Source organism: Pteronotus mesoamericanus, unplaced genomic scaffold (genome assembly GCF_021234165.1).
Source record: "Pteronotus mesoamericanus isolate MK-2021 breed Mesoamerican mustached bat unplaced genomic scaffold, CSHL_Meso_final contig_74, whole genome shotgun sequence".
Taxonomy (NCBI): Eukaryota; Metazoa; Chordata; class Mammalia; order Chiroptera; family Mormoopidae; genus Pteronotus; species Pteronotus mesoamericanus.
In genome coordinates, this window is record NW_026555247.1 from 971,397 (window position 1) to 991,302 (window position 19,906).

The window sequence follows — 19,906 nt, forward strand, 5'->3', positions numbered from 1 at the left end:
GAGCAATTTTTGTTTAACTGACTAGTGTTTCTTTCAAATTAGCCCATTAACTATGGAAATCATTTGGCCCAAATATAAAAGGAAGCTTCCTTTATCAGGAATGGTCTTTATGTGGGTGCTTTTGAAGTTTCCTACTAAACCAGACCCTCATATGTGCCTTTGATCTATACCAAATCCTGTTTTGTGTAGCATGCAGATATTGTCTTATTTCCTAAGTTATGTTTGCTTCTTCCTCACATTATTAGAAGCCAGCTACCCTGAGTAATCTGAACCATAAGTCGCGGTCTCAGTGAATAGCAGCATGAGATGTAGAGCCTAATTCTGTTGTTGGTGATCAAAAACCTAATAAATTAGGAAGCTTGAAGGGAAAAAATTATATGAAAACTGAAAAAGAATGGACATTATAAGGAACTTCCCATGGAAATAAACAGTTGAAAAAAAATGAGGAAACTAAAAAATCAATCACTTCTTTACTTCATTTCTTCTTAAAATGTCCTTCTCTAATGTGCTTCTATCAGCCTGCACTTTATCTGGGTACTTCAGTCACTTCATCCAATAACACGCCATCAAAGATCCTGGGACTAGCAGGCCATTCAAAGACCATGGTGCTTCAGAATCAAAGTCCCCAAGTCAGGGGAAATAAATGGTGACAGAAAGAGACTTGACCTTTGAAGGTGAACACACAATACAATAGACAGGTGATGTAATTTAGAACTACACACTTGAAACCTATATAATTTTATTAACCAATGTCACCCCAATAAATTCAATAAAAATTAAAATTAAAAAATGTCCCCAAGTCATCTTGGAATCCCCAAAGGTTTTTCCAAGAGTTAAACCATGGCCAAGTCAATATTTTCTTCCTTGGTATTACCCACTCAAATCCTGACTCATCCCTCAGGATACCACAAACAATCTTAGAGTTTAGAATTATTAAACAATGCTTAGGAATTCCACAAAAACAAGGGAAGCGGAGAGTCTTGTCAGCATTTCTCAAACTATAGTCCAGGATTTCATGAGGTACTCTAGAAAAAAGTTAAAAACAAAAAATATGTATCTCACCTATTGAAATAATCATACCTCGGTAGTTGTCCACTTCAGATTCATCATTCCCTGTACTCGTTGCATTTTGACAAGAAAAAAAATGTTTCAACACTCAGAACTTGCTTGAGACTTGTTGCACTTTCTAGAATTTGTATGAGTCACCACATCACCCCACAAGAGAAAATGCTTCATCAGTTGTTGCTTGAAAAATGCATTGGGTACTCCTCAGTTTCAGCACTCGTCATGAGTTTTGGAATGAATTAACGAGTACTGAGGTACCACTGTATATTTGGGTATATCTCTCATGTAAACCTCTAAGGAAATCACAGTCTTGTTACCATATTAAAGAATCTAAGCAGGGAGCATGGGGGGAATGGGGACAACTGTAATTGAAAAACAATAAAAAAATTTTTTTTAAAATCTAAGGAAATGTACAGTAAAACAACCTCTTTAATTCTCATTACTCCAGAATTTTCCAAGTTGCTGCTCTAACCACAAAATCTTTTTTTCTCTCAAAACATATTTTTATCTCTCCCAGGACAGGTCTTCCAAGGCTTACAATTTAAGAAAAATTGAACAACTATTCCCTATTGACATGGGTGTATTTGTATGGGTCCAAATCCTAGACACAGTAAACCATAACTCATATCCATCACCCATATTTTGGTTTGCAGAGGTGGGTAACACTTCTAAACATGTATGAGCTTTCCATTGAAATAATTAATTACTTTCTCTTTCTCATGACGATGTTTAGAGGGAGAAAATGATAGGTCCACTAGAAAAAGGATAAATGATACATGCTGTCTAATATATACAAGGACAGAGATTATTTTTCAGACATTCAGAGCATCAGAAAAATGAGGGCAACCTGACCCTGGCTGATGGGAAATCTAAAATTACATTTCTGAAATCCATTAAAGGTCAAATGGAGAATAGAGCTTATTTGACAGCTAGGCTTCTAACTTTGTTGTTCTAGCTGATGAAAGTGTTTGTCATTTGAAGATATGAATTATAGTCTAAGGTTTAAGAACAGTTTGGAGCATTTAACATAAACGGAGAAATAAATGAACTTAAATTCTGATAGAAACCACTGATCCTGCTTTGCAAATCATATCATAATATAAAGAATATTCTTCAAAGATTCTTTTTTAATTTAGTAAGCATTTGTTCAGAGCTTTGGTCTGCAGAAACATTGGGTTAAGGGGAGACAGAACACAGGAATAGGACCTTAAAATCTTTCTAGAGAGACAGATACATGCATGTATCTGCTATGTATATATTAAGGAACACATGAAACCAGGGGCAAAGTGGAGGCCTGCTAAAGGTGTGCTGGTTATGAGTGAGCTAATTTCAGGGTTCTAAATTGCACCATTTTCATTATCAAATCTGTTTCTCATAAATACTTCCTTTGAGGGTTCTGGAGACCATAAAAGAGGCCAGATGAAAGAAGCCACAGTCTCCTGTATACATGAGGTTCGTGCAAACATGTGAAGAATCCACGGGGGGAGGAGATGGGAGGGCAGACACTGCCAGATGTTCCCCAGCCATCCCAGATTACCCCTTAACCCATTCCTCGGCTTCTTAGCCTTTGTCATCTTTAAGTACAAACTTTTATTCCTTATTTTAGTTTTGTTTTGTCTTTTTTTTTAACATACCTAGAATACAATACCTTAAAGGGAATAAAGTAAATATTATGAACAGTAACATTCTATAGTTTATTTTAAGATATTGTGGTAGCCTTACATAAACAGGTATTTCACATTTTTCTTTTGTTTAGGACTTTTCAGAATTATGTTGATCTTTCCCTCGAGCCACCAGGATATCCCATTCCATTTCCGAGGGCAGCTTCTCTCTGCTCCCCCTCACAGGGTTGGATTTCTCCCTTGACTCTTATTCCTGTGTCTGATTTTAAGTCACACCAATTCTGTCATGTGAATCAAGAAATCTAGAGTTGATAACCATCAACCACATACATTTTAGATGGAAAAATAATTCTGTCTTACATTGCGACTACATTTTAAATCAGTCTTTGAAGTTTGGGATAATTATCCTCATTATTAGAGAGCTGCTATTCAGATTGCTCTTTAATATTGCAGGTTGGTCAATTTGGGGTGGGGAGTTTTTTGGTCATTTTAAAAAATTGTTTTGAAGATTTTATTTATTTTTAGCAAGAGGGGAGGAAGAGAGAAGGAGAGGGAAAGAAACATCGATGTGTGAGAGAAGCATCAACCAGTTGCCTTCCTGCACGCCCAACTGGGGACCCTGACCTAAAACACAAGCACGTGCCCTTACCAGCGATCAAACCAGTAACCCTTTGGTTCTCAGGCCGACACTCAATGCACAGAGCTACACCAGCCAGGGCTTCTTTGGTCATTTTTATAATCATCATATGTACTTCACTTCCAGTTTTTTCTTTGAAAATATTTTCTACAAGTCATTTTTTTATTGCTAGCAACACCTTCAATACTTTCAGTATTTCTAAAAGCACTTTTCCATTGTGGTAACTTTATATCATTAGTTAATATTCTCATAGCTTGATCTATTTAGAGCTTGGTTCCTCATATTCAAGAGTAAATGTTATTCATAATTTTGATACTTTTAAATTTAGGGGCCAGTTTCTTGTCAGATTTGATAAGATCACCATCATGTTTAACCTATAAAATGACTAATGAAGAGCTATATAGCAAAACAGGTCAATTTTGCTATTATGTTGTTTACATATGCTCACATTGGTATTATCCTTAATTTTTAAAACTATCTTTCTATTTTATGAAGGCTAATTCAGTGAAAACCAGATATGTAATCAGAATATCCTTCTAAATGGGTACCTATCAGCTGAAGTATATGAAAGTGCACTGAAAACAAAGATTTGAGAGAGGGTCCCTGTGTCAGTTTCTTATTGATACTATAATAAATCATCACAAACTTGGTGATTCAAAACAACACAAATTTATTATCTTAGAGTTCTAGTCGGTTAGGATTATGGCATGGGTTTCACTGGGCTAATATCATGTTCACAGGGCTACTACATTTCTTCAAGAGGCTCTAGGGTAGAATCAATTTCATTGCCTTTTCTGGCTCCTAGAGGCTGCACACATTCCTTGGCTTGTAGCTGCTTCCTCCATCTTCAAAGCCAGCGGTGGTTGGTCAAGTCTTCCTCACTCTGCATCACTCCGACTCTTACTCTCCTGTCCCCCCATCCCTGCACCCTATAAGGACCCTTGGGATTATATTGGGCCCACCCAGGTAACCCAGCATTATCTCCCCATCTCAAGATGCTTAATCACATCTTCAAAGTCCCTTTTGCCAGATAAGATAATAGTTACAGGTCCCAGGGGTAAGGAGTTGAACATCTTTCTGGGGCCATTATTCTGCCTGTTACAATGCTTCCACCATCTGTTCCATGAGATTCTGATGAAACAGGGAAATAAATCAGAGGTAATTGTTCTAGATAATCACAATTTCTTTTTTTTCTTAAGATTTTATTTCTTTATTTTTAGATAGAGGGGAAGGGAGGGAGAAAGAGGGAGAGAAACATCCATGTGTGGTTGCCTCTCGTGCACCCACTACTGGGGACCTGGCCCACAACCTGTAATTACCCACAAGTGGGTAATTAAACTGTTTGCGTTTCCAACCCCAACTGGACAACGGGAGCCTAATGGGTAACTTCAGGTTGGGGCAGCCCTCCCTATTTCTCTTAGGGTGACTGCCTGACCGCCTGTGAATGTCCTGAGATGGGCAAAAAAAAAAGACAAATCAAGCATGCAGGTAACACTGAAACAAAAAGAGTAAGAGCTTATGTTTGTGCTGCAGATGTACGTAAGGAGGGACAGGAAAGAGGGAACAAGAAAGGGGGACACACAGACACACGTAGGAGAGCTGTGAGGGCCAGGGCGCAGTGCTGACTCCCAAGGCAGGGAGGAGTGTGGCTCTGGCCCATCTCGGGGGCTGCGGCTTTCCCCCAGCCTCAAACACACAAACAAAGTCCCTAGAAAAATGGAGGCTTTTCTGGACATAGGAAGACAAAGGGCTATGTTTATTTCTAGCCATACTCCCCATGCTCCCACTCACTCTTAAAGGGTGAGTGGTATGCGCCCTACTTTATAGATTTTAATTGGCTACTTAGACCCTGACCAATGATCTTTTGGGTTTAGGCTGGAACTCTTCCTGAGGCAACTGAAGTCTCTTTCCATGACGAAGATCTGTAGGACGAATGAAAAATTGTAGGAAAGAAATACCTTTATATAAAGCCTCCATTGCTCTCCACAGCATTAATATAAGGGAACATTAAAGGGAAATGAATACAAATATGCAATATTTGTCACTACCAGTGCTATAGTTCTCAAAGCAATAGTTGTGTAAACAGTCTTTCTCCATGCTTCCTTACTGTTCTGTCTTCTGTCAGGGATTCCGGTCACACTTGACCCCAACGGTCAGGGTTGCAAGAACGTCCTCACACAGCATTGCCTTGGTAAGCCTTGCTGCTACACCATTCCATATTGGCAGGGGCCTTGAGAACCAATTACTTTGTATGCCATAAAGACCCTGTCGGATTAAGGGTGGGAGGTGGGGGTGGGTGGGACACAGGAAAGTGGTGGTGGGAAAATGGAGGCAAATGTATGTGAACAATAAAAAAATCTTTAATTAAAAAAGAAAGTAAAAACACACTAAAAGACAAAAGAAAAAAAAAGCACCCCATTGGTTTCTAGGTTTATAGTTTTCTTATAATGAGGATCTAAAGCGTAGTACTTTCAGATTTGCACTAGGAGACACTGAGTGCTAGAAAAATACACTCTATTCTTTTTCATATTTCTCCCTTTTGGTTCCTAATAATGCATCATGTTTAAATCCACTTCTGTACAGAAGAACATTTTGGTCAACTTATAACTACATCAAGGAGTAAGAAGGAGGCAGCTATTATTTGCCAGGTTATGCTGGCTTCTTAAAAATGCTCAGGATTTTTATTTCCAATATTTAGAGAAAAAATAGTGCTTTTTAAGTAATAACAATTGTTAAAATATTGGAACCAAAAAGGAAAACCGAGGAATACGCTGTGTTTACAGCTTTCTCATTTAAATAATCCTTAGACATTTCTCGCTATCTGCAAATCCTTGCTTGACTTTATCAGATAACTTGGCAAACTATTCTGCATTCTCTTATAATATTGGGTGCAATGTTGCCAGCTAATGATGATCTTGTACATATTGGTGTAGTTTAAGTGATTGGTTGTATCAGAAATCATGATTTTTGCCCTGGCTGGTGTGGCTCAGTGGGTTGAGTGCCAGCCTGCAATCCAAAGGGTCACCAGTTTGATTCCCAGTCAGGTTACATGCCTAGGTTGTGGGCCAGGTCCCCAGTAGTGGGTGCACGAGAGGCAACCACACATGGATGTTTCTCTCCCTCTTTTTCCCTCCCTTCCCCTCTATCTAAAAATAAAGAAATAAAATCTTAAGAAAAAAAAGAAATTGTGATTATCTAGAACAATTACCTCTGATTTATTTCCGTTTCATCAGAATCTCAGCAATTTTTCTTGGCAAGTTAAAGACTCTTTCCCCAGGCTCTGCTTAGTATCTCTCAGACAAGGCCTCCAGCTGCCTGGAAGGGGGTGTCCCAGGCCCCTAATATCTTTCCTACTTCAATTTTCATAGATGATTAATTACTCTAGCATATCATAGAATCTTGAGTGAATTAATTTTCCTGGTATGATTGAGACAGAGAAACTGATTCATGCAATAGAAGTGGAGGAGTTCTAACTTTCAAGAAAATTATTAAAATAACTTATTTGATTGTATTGTTTACATACGCTATTTTAACAAGCTTTCACCTCTCTTGGGGAACATCTTTTAGATCAATAATAGAATACGGTCATTTGACTAGCGGGATCAAGCACTGCTGTTTCTATTCTTAAATAATAATAGGCACCAAGTATTTGACCACTTTTGTGTTTCAGGAACATTTCTACGTGCCTTACATTTGTGACCTCACTTAATCCCGTCACACCAGTAAGGGAAATATTAGTTGTCCCATTTTACAAAGGAAAAATGTAAAGGATCTTGTAAAGGTAAAGAATAAATAATTTGCCAAAAACCTTGCACCTACTAAGAGGCCACAATACCACACTCCCTCCCAGATACTAATTTTATTTCATTCACTTTTTCTTACCATAATTTCTCAACAATATGGCAAACAGAGTTTATCTTTTACAGTCACATGAGTATTCTCTGAGATGATTTAATATTCCTTAATTATTTGCTTAAAGCTTCATTTCCTCTCTGTGATGATAATCCTTTGTCTGATCTTCATTATTAGAGAAATTCCTCATATGGATAAAGCTGCTGCTATGTTTATTTCTAGCCACTTATGCACTTATTATTTCATCTTAGGTTTTTAGTTGGGCCTCTAGAACTGAAATGTATCATTTATCATCCCAAACAGAGATGAAAAAAATGTTTCTCTTTTAACAGATTTGGAGGCTTTCCAAGTCTAATCTTTTCTCCATAAAACCTCAGGCTGAGTTTCAACAAAGCTATTTCTTTTTATAGGGTTCTATCAGAATTGTTCTTCCTTGCATGTTGTTGATATTTTTAGTTTGGGTTGTTCATTATAAAGAGAAACTAAATTGATCTCTTGATGTTTTTATATATTTGGCCTCTACTCCTAATTTCAGCATCTTCTCTGTATTTTATCAGTTAGAATACTCAATAAAAAGTATGCAGTCAGTGTATTTTTTTTTAAAGCTTCGGACACTATCATCAATCAAACAATACTCGTGAGTGATGGAGAAAGCACCTAGGAGTTCCATATTATAGAGCTTTTCCTAGAACCCAGTAAGAAGTCCTGTGCCTACACATCACACCAGTCCCCAGAGTTAGAATCACAATTCTACAGCTGGAAGAGGCTTACTTCATCTAGAGTAGTTATCTCATTACAGACTAGGCAACAAAGATCAAAATAACAAATGACAAGTAGTCAATAACAAAAAACAAGTAATCAAACATCTCGTTAGAGAAGTATCAGGACTCAAATCCAGGCCTTCTGACTCATGTATTAATAATACCTTTAGAAAACTTAGAAACTTAGAGAAGATTAGGCCTAACTCTTTTTCTCATTTATGTTCCTTACTACATATCTAAAAATTCATTATGTAGCCTTGGACTTTATCTAGAGCTTTTTCCAAAATATTGTAGTCTCCTAGTAATAACATACTGGCTTTTCGAGGAGGAAAGGAAATAAACATAAACCCAAGCATAGGGAATCTGCAATATATCCAGCAGTGCCAATTTGTATAAATATTTTACATGCCATTTGGTGAAGACAAATAAGCATTTTATTTAGTCATTATCATCTACCATATAAGGTAACTAGAAATCAGAATTCTTTGAAGAAGACGGTTATTAAAAAAATACTCCTGAGTGTTTAAATGCCTCACTTTTATATTAGCATCACAGAGTGAATATTTGTTAGTCTGTGGAACTGGAAGCATAGCTTTCTCCCTGAAAATCCTTGCAAGAGACATTCTTTTTTATAGATACTCCTGGTCACAAATTAATGTGAAAACCTACCTGGAAGGGCAGATAACCATGATCCTGAAGGTGGTTTTCCCAGAGCAAGGATCACCCCTTGCACTGCGGGTGTGCGGACCCCCGTGATTCTCCCAAGTGTGAAAAACGCAACTGCATTATTGGTGGTAGTAGAGGACTGCATTTGTGGGGGAAGGGGGGCAGGAAGGAAGGAAGGAAGGAAGGAAGGAAGGAAGGAAGGAAGGAAGGAAGGAAGGAAGGAAGGGGTGGAGGAAGGGAGGAAGAAATCATTGTTAAATGCCCTTTGTTAATTCCTCCAAGACATCATTTCTGACCCTATAAAAACTACCTGAAAATGAGAAAATAATGTTGTTTTCCAGTCCACGTAAACCTCTTGCAATTTCTCTAGAATGATGCCAATTCACTTTTCCCTACTCTGGTGCTAGAAACAGTGACTGAATTGAAACCTGGTCAGCCTCCATGTTTGTGCTTGTAAACTGAGTTGAAATCAACCTCTCTGCTTTCACCAAGGCAGCCAAACCCACATGTATTCACTTCTCACCACGTCCGTTGCGATTCCCGACTTGGTCTCATCCCTTTGGGACTCGGCTTCTTAGGTCACTCTGCTCACCTTTCGGCGCGATTATGGAAACCAGAACAGGTAGCATAGGTTCAACAGAGACCTTTTCCATTTGTCCTAGTTCCAAGTACATGAATGATGGCATTTGTATGTAGAAAATGCTACCATGGGTAAAAATAATGTATTTTTCCCCTAAAGTTTTGATGGCTAAGCTTTGAGGACGAAGCAACAGAACACACCTTACGACAGGGTGGAATATTTAAAATCAGGACTTTCTCAGGCAATTTCGGCGCTACGATCGGCTGCAGCCTGCAGTGCTCTCCTCTGCCCTCCAGCCCGCGATGTCACTGCCGTCCCCTCTCTCTAGGCCCCCGCCCGTTTCCACGTCTGGGACAGGCCTGGAGGCAGCATTCGCCTATGGTCATTCTGTTATTTTCTTCTTTTAACACTAAGCAGTTGCGAGTGAGGATTTTGGTTTGGTTTTGCTCCTACTTTGCTTTAGAAATCACATAGAGATAACAAATTGGGATCTCCAGCCAGTCTGACTTGTCATGCTGCTGACCTGATGCTATCAGAGAACGTGACTATTCCCCGTCAACTAGAGATATAAAAACCACAAAGCTGATGCAAGATCTCTTGTAAGGAACTGCTGTGCTATTCTTTTTGGGAAATTATTCACACTTCATACTATTCTCTTGGGAAATAGCTCCACAACTTAACAGAAGTCAGAAAAACATAATGACACCTCATGTCCCTGTTGGCCTTCTTAAAAAGCCAAATCAGTGGAGAGCTCACAGGCCACATATAGTCTCCCGTAAACTCTAAAGTGTGCTGCACATGTGTCCCCTAGTGATCAATAAGAGATTGAGCACAGGGGTAACTGAACCGTGGGGAGTGATTATAAGCTGTGGACAGTAGTGTCATGCTCTTTCCTTGTGTTTGTGCTTAGTTCCCCATGAGACTCGAGGTGTCAGGTGTCTCAGTCCAGAGCTGTGTTTCTCTAGAAGTAAAAGTTGATATTAATTCTCACAGAAAAAGGAATGATAATGTTGTCCCACAAACCCTTTGATGATTACAGAGACCTCATTCCTTATTATGCTAAGAAGTCCAACTAGTACAGAATTGCAGAATAATTATAAGAGAATAGAGGTCAGTAAGAGCTTCTCTGAAAATGTGAAAATTCTCTGGGGGGGAAATGAAAAAATGACCTTTGTGGCAAAGATACAGGAGAGTTGTTGATCAATAACACCACAGTCACAACTTAAGCCTGGACCACCAGTGATAGTCATAGCTGTTCTTGTTCATTGACCTCCTTTGTGAGCTGGGGATTACCTTCAACATACAGAAATATAGGACACATCCCTCACATGCCTTTGCCATGCAAATATCCTACCCATTGTAATATATAGAAGAAATATGCTTACACTTTCCTTTGCAAGAGTTTTGTTCTATATTTATGTAGAAAAGAGCAGTTCCTAAGACGGAGGAAGAAAAAAAACTCCAGTTTTAAGTTTCTATAAGGGCTTATGGACAAGATGGAGGCATAGGTAAATGCTATACTTGTATCCTCCCACTACCCACATCAAAATTACAGCTAAACTACAGAACAACCATCATTCAGAACTTTCTGAAATCTACAAGAATGGAAGTCCTACAACTAAAGATATAAAGAAGAAGCCACATAGAGGTTGGAGGGAGGGGCAGAGATGCAGAAGGGGCTGAATGGTCCCACACCCATGTGTGGCCATAAAAATCAGAAGCGGTATCTTGGCTGCAAAGGTCCCCCTTGAGGAGCAAGGGGTCCCAGCCCCACATCAAGCTCCCAGCCCAGGGTTCCAGTGTCAGAAAAAGTAGTCCCCATAACTTCTGACTGTGAAAACCAGTGGGGACTGAGGCTGAGGGAAACAGAGGGCTCCTGGAGTCCTAGGCAGTTCCTCTTAAAGGGCCCACATGCAGACTTGCTCAGACTCACTCAGACTCCACTCCGAGTTCCAGCACTAGGACAGCAGCTGTAAAAGGGACATGTTGAAATGAGGAGGAACTAAATTCTCTGGCATCAGGGTGGGAGCTGGAGGGGCAGCTTTCTCCCAGATGGAAGTGCTGGCAGAGGCCATTGCTCTTTTTCTGAGCCCTTCTCTGACAAAGCAGGCAGGTAGATATTATATCTGAGTCTCCATCAACCTGGCTATCCCTATTGACCCTGCCTTGATGATTCCCTGAGACCCCTACCACACCTAGCTTTTGGGCCCACCCAAAGTGTTTCCAGTTTCTTTTCCATACAAATAGCCTGTCTTGGCTCATGCTTCAGGCTTTATTAAAATCTCTCAAACAAGCAACATCTGACCTTGGCCAGCTCTATACCTCTCAGTGGCCTCAGCTCAGCACTAGCAGCAGCCTACCTTGGTTTGCAGCTTGACCTCTCCTGGGCACCTCCAAGCCCAGCACATGTAAATCCATCTGCAGATTACTTTGTAGCTTATGCTGGGAAGCACTAGGCAGAACACAGGCAGCAGCTGACCTTGACCTCTACATCCCAGGAGGCCCTGAAGTCAGCACACCCTGTGGACAGCTTCAGATAACATCAAAGCACCACCCCACCACCTTTACAAGCAGCACACTCAAGCAGCAGATTCAGCAGGCACCAGAGCCCCGCTGAAGTAAGTCCTGCTCTGTGGGGTGGGCCCCTGCACAGCTGATCTTCCATGGTAGTCACAGCCAGTCCTTGCAGCCAGTCAAACAGGGGGTAATCCCTCCTATTGACATACCAACAGTAATCAAGGCTACAACAGGAGGGTATACACAGGCCACGTGGGGGATGCACCTTGAGTACCCACGTTGAGCAATAGGGGAGGCTCTGCTACTGGACCCCACAGGGCACCTACAACATTGAGCCTCTCTACCAAGCCTCGAAGACATAATAGGTCTACCTAATACATAGAGACAAACACAGGGAGGTTGCAAATGAGGAGACAAAAAAGCATGTCCCAAATGAAAGAACAGACCAAAACTCCAGAAAAAGAACTAAACAAAATGGAGACAAGCAAGCTACTAAATGCAGAATTCAAAACACTGATTATAAGGATGCCCAAGGAACTTAGTGAGAAACTGGACAGCAAAAAAAATCCAGTCAGAAACTAAGAATACACTAATTAAAATAAAGAACAGTTTACAGGGATCAACAGTTCATCGGATGAGGTTGAGAGTCACATGAGCAACTTGGAATATAAGGAACAAAAGGAAAAAAAAAAAACACTAATCAGTACAGCAAGAAGGAAAAAGAATCTAAAAAATGGGGATAGTGTAAGGAGCCTCTGGGACGACTTCACCTGTACCAACATTCACATCATGGGTGTGCCAGAAAAAGAAGTGAGAGAGGAAGAAATCGGAAACCTATTTGAAAAAAAATAATGACAAAAAATTTCCCTAACTTGGTAAAGGAAATAGACATACAAGTCCAGGAAACACAGAGAATCCCAAACAAGATGGGTGCAAAAAGGCCCACTCCATGACACATTATAATTAAAATTCCAAATTTAAAGACAAAGACAAAATTCCAAAGGTTAAAGATAAAGTGAATCTTAAAAGCAGCAAGAGAAAAGCAGTTTTCTCCAAGGGAGCCCCTGTAAGACTGTCAGCCAATTTCTCAAAAGTAACTTGGCAAGCTAGAAGAGATGAGCAAGGAATATTCAAAGTGATGAAAAACAAAGACCTACAACCAAGACTGCTCTACCCAGCAAAGCTATCATTTAGAATCCAGGGACAGATAAAAGAGCTTCCCAGACAAGAAAAACTAAGAGTTCATCATCACCAAACCATTATTATATGAAATGTTAAAGAGTTTTCCTTTATAAGTAGAACAAAAATATGAACATTAATATGGCAATAAATACATTATCTATCAACAATTGAATCTAAAAAACAAAATAAACAAACAAGGAGAAAGAAACTTAACCATAGATACAGAGAATGTTTTAATGGTTGCCAGATCGGAGCGGGGTTTGGGGAATGGGCAAAAAAGGTGAAGGGGTTAAGAAGTACAAATTGTTAGTTACAGAATAGTCATGGGGATATAAAGTACAGCATAGGACATAGAATAGCCAAAGAACATATATGCTTGACCTGCAGACATGGACAATGGTGTGGGGACTGCCTGAGGGAGTGGTGGGTCCTGGGTGGAGGGGGGCAAAGGGGTAAAACTGGGACAACTATAATAGCATAATTAATAAAATGTAACTTAAAAAATTTAAAACAATGAGGCTCGATAGGCACACATAATAGGAGATAAACCAATAAGCAGATTAAGCAGAAGGAAGAATCAATCAAATGGCTTGTTGGTGGGAAAGCCCAGAGTATGTCCAAACAAGAGCTAGTTTGAACATACTTGAGTTTATCTGAAACATTGGATCCATGTAGTGATGCTTATAGATATGTTGGAAACATGGACCTCCTCAGACTATGGAAATCACTTGCTTTTTAGCTCAGAATTCTGGATTGAATCCCTGGGAAGCCACCAGAGGTTTTTAAGTGTCTTTATATCTGCCCCAGAAATAGATAATGAATAATATTAGAATAGATATAAGTGTTAGTGGGTCAAAAGGATAGAGAATTTTCCTGTTGAATTAGGGTCCAGGTTAAGTAGGACAACACATGCAACCCATAGAGAGCTTACTCAGGTGGTAAAATAGAGACATAGAGACATGCTAGAGTCCTCCAATGGGAGAGTCAGTCCACAGAAGAGTTGATTAAGGTATAAGAAAAAGGGCTTGTGGTCAGAGGAGCACTTTTATTCTTCAATAAAATAAAATAAGGAGCACTTAGAGGTGGAGTTGTTTTGAGAAATGCTGATGTCTGAGGTATGATGAGGCTGGTAGTAGGATTTGGACTAGAGATAAAGATTACTAAAGTTGGGCATATTTTGTGGAGTCATAAACATGAATGTTAAAATCTTAGAGGATGGAATGGAAAGGTCAATGAAACAGGGGCTAAAGTCACTAAAGAAGATGAGGAATATCCTGGAAGTTAGTAGATTCAACAGAGAAAATGGTGTAAGTGGACTTAACCTCAAAACAGAGTATGTAGGATGCTGGTAATAGAAAATGATTGATAAATGGCATTAGCAAAGAAAAAGTTATGGTGATACACATGAAAACTGAGAACATTCACTGATTGCCTCAGGGAAATAAAGACAGTGATTGGGAACATGGGTAGGAAAGAGACTTTTCACTAGCTTCCCTGGTGAATTTTGAAGTTCAAGTTGTGAAAATGTGGTACTGTTACCAAACAGCAAGTAGGGTCCTGCTGCCCAACACCACCCTTTAGGCAAAATCCCGGAGGCGAAGATTTGGTGATAAAGGAAAGGAGTCTTTATTCAATAACAACACAATTTTGGAATAACAGCTTTCCACATGCATTAGTCACTTAAGCCTATCCATTAAGGCTAAACTCTCACACCTGAAAGAATTCTCCTATCATTCCCCCTGTTAGTTTTTAATTATCTTATTTCTATAGGGTTAGTTTATAAACTAAAGCAACATAAGATACAAAAGCTACACAATTTTGGAAGAACATCAGGCTCCTGCCTCAGAGCCTGTCCCCTCTAGGACACCCAAAGAATAGACTCCTACCCTCTGCCAGGCCAGCCCATTCCTAGGCTGTACCTAGAGTTCCTTCTCCCATCCAAAATTCATCCAAATTCCTGTCCTTCGGGAAACACAGGCAGCTGCAGCACAACCATCCAGGCCTCCTCAAGGAAGAGAGTCCAAGAGCCAGGCTCTGCCCTCTCTTTATTTTAAATCTTCTGGCCCACAATTCAAGCACTCTGAAGGCATTCAGCTTCTCAGCCAATCCTGGTAGACTGTCTACCACTGCCTCAGGCAACCTTCTCCTCCGGCCCATCCTACTCCTCCCCAGCGGTCTGATCAGATCTCTCTGTATCAGTGCCTTTTCTAATTAACCAATTAATGTATTTTCCTATGTATGCTGACCTGTGAGGAGAAGTGACCTCACATTGGCAAGGGCTTCAAGGCAATGGGATTCACGGGAAAAAGTCAGTTTCCTTAAGGCAGAGGTATGGAAGGAAGGAGTTACTCACAAGAGAAAGTATTCCCGTAAGATTGGAAGTAGAAGTGAACAGCTGGATGGCATGAAAGTGAACAAAGATAATAGGAATGAAGGAAACAAGAAATTGTGAAGTAAATGGTAGCCTCTTATTAATAATAAAAAAAGATCTGACTTATTAGTCCAAGTTTCCATTGAAATGCTAGTATTCTGACCAAGCCTCTGCAAATTTGCCCTCCTAATGTCAAATTTTGTCTGTTCGTGACTTGCAGCTTAGAAAGTCAAACAAAGGCAAGTGATATAATTGCTCTTTGCAACATATTTTCTCACTAGAGTTCTTAGTGAAAATAAAAGTGCATTAGACAACTTTTGCATAAATCTGTCCAATTTGCTGAGCATTACATAACATATACAGGACTCATTATTTTCCTCCTTACTTTTGATCTTCCACTTACAGTCCTCTTTTGTAATCACACTTTCAGACATAGACATAATATCTTCTATGGTAATCGAGATTACCCTTGCCCTTGCCTTGCTGTCTAAAGCCAAAAATAAAGTATCTTGGATTTAATATGAGGAGCAAAATAGTTTAACATCCAGGTTACTGTTTTTGAGATAGAGACTTTATGTGGAATGTTAAAACCAATTGTTCATTGTATAATGTGCCTTTTTGTAATTAAAACACACACTCAGTAAGCAAGCTTGATGTTTATTGGGCTACTGACTTTTGCATCCAGTATTGAATTTCAACATTTATTGTATTCTCACAATGTGAAAAGCACTAAAAGAAGAGATGTGAAAGGAAGTAAAATGTATGGAATTTGGAATGTAGGAGACATTTTGCCTAGAGATGAAGAACTCAAACTCTGAGGTCAGAGAGCCCCAAGTTACAGTCCGAACTTCCACCTGGAATTATGTAGTCATACCATGTTAGTTAATCTCTCTGGGCCTCAGTTTTCTCATTGTCTCAGTCCATCCTGCCTGCTGTAACGAAATACCACAGACTGATTGGTCTATAAACAACAGAAATTTATTTCTCACAGTTCTGGAAGCCAGAGGTCAGAGATCAGAGTGCCCACAGGCTCAGGTTCTATGTCTGGCAGGGCTCTGCTTCCTGGTCTATAAAAAACCTCACGTGTAACTTCACATGGCAGAGGAGCAAGGGAGCTTTCTTGAGCCTCTCTTATAAGGGCACTAATCTCATTCATGAGGGCTCTTCTCTCATAACCTGATCACTTCCCACCGGTCCCACCTCCTAAGACTATCACTTTAACATTAGGATTCCAGTATGTGTTAGGAGGGCAAAAACGTTCAGGCTGTAGCCTTCTGCTTTAACTAGATTGTAAAGATGAAATGAAATCATGCATATAAAAGTTGCCTCCGTGCCTAGAACTTGACAGTGCTCAATAAATATTAATGAGTGGGGAATGATGAGAGTGGTAGACTTGGTGGAGATGATAAAAGTGATAGAAATAGTGGAGGTGGGAAAGGTAGAGGTGGTAGAGGTGACAGAGGCAATAGTGTTAGAAATGGTGGTAGAAACAATAATGATGGAGGTGGTTATGGTGGAAGTGATGCTGGGAAGTGATAACGGGAGTGGTAATAGTGGGTTGAGGGGGAGGTGGTGGAGGTGGAGTTCGTGGAGGTGGTGGAGGTGCTGACAATGGAGGCAGGAGAGGTAGGTAGTAACGGAGATGGTGAGGGAGGAAGTGATGATGGTGGAGGTGATGATGACGGAGGTAGTAAGGCGGTCTTGGTTCTAATTATAACAGTCATCTTCCTCTTCATCAAAACAGCAATTTGTGTACTAACAATAGTTAATACAATAGCTTTTGAACTAAATTTATTCTCTATAATTATCCTATCAACAGGGATTTTCTATCAATTAATACTTCTAAAGTGCAATAGTAAAAGATAACCAATGGGAGCAGTGCTCTAGTGGAATGCACAAGTCACTAAGTGTAACGGAAATATAAATAATTAGAATGTTGTGTACTAAGGCCCATACAGAGATAATGCAGAGTGTTAAAGGATGCAATAGAGGGATAGATTTTTATCTAAAAAGAATTGGGAAGACTTCACTGTAAAAGGCAATAAGATGAGCCCAGAAAGTTAAAAGAAATTGTTCACACGGAAAATAGGGGAAGGGACAAGGGAAGTCGCTGTTGCCACAGTCAGATCTGTGGCCACCATAAAGCTGCCAGGACCCTCGGCCTCACCGCCCCTCCCCCCAAATCCTCCACACCGTGCCACCGTGCCACCATGCCATAGGGGAAGACCTTCGAGTAGCACTGCATCTTTGAACAAAGAGTAGATATCCAGTTTATCCGAAAACAGCATCCGACCGGAACCCTGGTGATAATAGAATGATACAAGGGTGAGAAGCAGCTTCCTATCCTGGATAAAACCAAGTTTCTTGTACCTGTTCATGTCAATGTGAGTGAACTCAACAAGATAATTAGAAGGCCTGCCCTGGCTGGTGTGCCTCAGTGGATTGAGAGCTGGCCTGCAAACCAAAGGGTCACCGGTTCAATTCCCAGTCAGGACACATCCTGGGGTTGCAAGCCAGGTCCCCAGTAGGGGGCATATGAGAGGCAACCACACATTGATGTTTCTGTCCCTCTCTTTCCCTTTCCCTTCCCTCTCTCTAAAAGTGATTAAATAAAATCTTTAACAATAATAACACTAATTAGAAGGCCCTTACAGCTCAACGCTAATCAAGCCTTCTTCCTGTTAGTAAATGGGCACAGCACAGCGAACACGTCCACACCAATTTCAGAAGTGTATGAAACTGAAGAGGATGAAGATGGATTGCTGCGTTTGGTATATGTCTCTCAGAAACATTTAGAATGAAATTGTCAGTGTAAGACTAGAAAAAATGCATCTGTTCTAAAAATTTTTAAACTCTTACCAAGGTGGGGTGAAAAAGAGACGTTATCACCTGAGATCGATCCATTCATCTAATCACAGATCATGGAAACAGTAATGATCCTGCCTAGGAATTTTAGAAAGTTGTTTTCGTAATTCAAACAGAAAAAACTGAGCTCTAAATGAGCACATTCAGCTTTGGAAAACTGTATTATTTAATGTATGTCATCTTGTCTTCAAATTTAGAAGTTTAGAAATAAAATACTTTGCATTCTAAGTTACCAATTTAAAAAAAAAAAACCAGGGGAAGGTTTTCCAGGCAGAGAGGGAAGCACACGCAGCAGAGTAAAGGCACACAAGTATTTGGTTGGCTGAAAAGTCATTTTAGTTTTTCCATACAATGGCCCTAATAGTGCTTAGTTGTCTTTAATTTTATTCAAAACAATTTTGTTAGGTTGTACTGTGACCTGTCATATCAGCATGCATTTTTTAAAAAACATCAAAATTGGTGAATTTTCGTTCAGCCATTTGAATATTGAGGATGGAAGAAAATATACATTTTTTGCATATTATGCTTTATTATTTCAAGAAAGGTAGAAACCCAATTGAAACACAAAGAAATGTTTGTGCAGTGTATGGAGAAGGTGCTGTGACTGATCAAACGTGTCAAAAGTGGTTTGCGAAGTTTCTTGGTTCTATTCACATTTTGACCAAATTATTCTTTGCTGTGGGGCTGTTTTATGCATTGGAAGACGTTTAGCAACACCCCTGCCCTCTACCCACTAGAAGCCAATAGCAGGAGATAGTCAACATGCTCAAAATATCTAAATCAATAAAGTTATTGGTGAAAATGAAAGACGTGTCCTTTATTTTATGGAAAAAAACTAAATGGACTTTTTGGCCAGCCCAGTACATGGTGTGTGAAGGAAAGAGTGAAGCCAAGGAATGGAGTCCATAGAGAAAGTGATAGAAAAAGAGGTTGGATCTAGACTAAGATGGGCCTCAAACTTTCTTATTTGGGCAGTGGAGAGTTAACAGTTTTTAGGTAAGGCAGTCACTCTTAAGGAGAATGAATTAAAAAGGAAAAAGGCTGAAGGCGGAAAGACCAGTTGCAGTATCACTGAAAGCGCCAAGACCCCAGACAAACGGACAGAAGGGCTCACGCAGGCAGTAGGGACAGAGAACAGCTGTGTCAATCCACCTGGAAGATGGTGAGAAAACATGAACTACAGGAAAAGGAGTGGGTTTGGAGTAAGTTCTCCCAGCTTCTCTGCATCTAACCTGCCCTGATGTGGGGAATGCACTTGCCACACTACTGATAAGCAGCTGAAATTGAGCCAAGGATGCAGAACACTGTAACTTCAAAAAGAACACAGAATAAGAACTAGTACTTAGCTGCGCGCGGGCTCTAAACACCTTAAACACCCCCTGGTAATATCTAGTTCTCCTTAACTTTAAAGACGAAAAGTAAAAGTCAAATTTCTTCTAGTATGTGTCTTTCTAATCAGCAAATGAGGGACTAAATAATGGTGATTATGTTTCCCCATTTAGAAAATCTTCAGAAAAAACTCAGGAATCTTCATAACTGATTTTTAATGTTAAAAAAAACAGAATATTAACTTCCAAAGCTTTTTTCTGAATGTTCTCTTTTTAATAGTGCTTTTGTTTTTCCTGAACAAAAATGTTTCATTGTAAAAAGTTCTGAAGAAAAAAATAACATTAAATTCATAAATAACATGAATTATGCAGGACTTTGTTGGCAATTGGAAGGATTTGGCTTCTACTCTAAGTGAAATAAGAGACATTTCAGTGTATTAGCAAATGGGTTACATGATCT

At 39.7% G+C, this 19,906-nt stretch overlaps 1 protein-coding gene and 2 pseudogenes across 14 annotated transcripts in view; all 3 read left to right on the forward strand.

Moving 5' to 3' along the window:
* DLGAP1 (DLG associated protein 1) overlaps positions 1-19,906 on the forward strand; it is an 870,852-nt gene that overhangs the window by 736,451 nt on the left and 114,495 nt on the right. The window lies entirely within an intron of this gene.
* On the forward strand, positions 8,599-8,751 carry LOC129078929 (uncharacterized; annotated as a pseudogene).
* LOC129078609 (microtubule-associated proteins 1A/1B light chain 3B-like) lies at positions 17,464-18,068 on the forward strand (annotated as a pseudogene).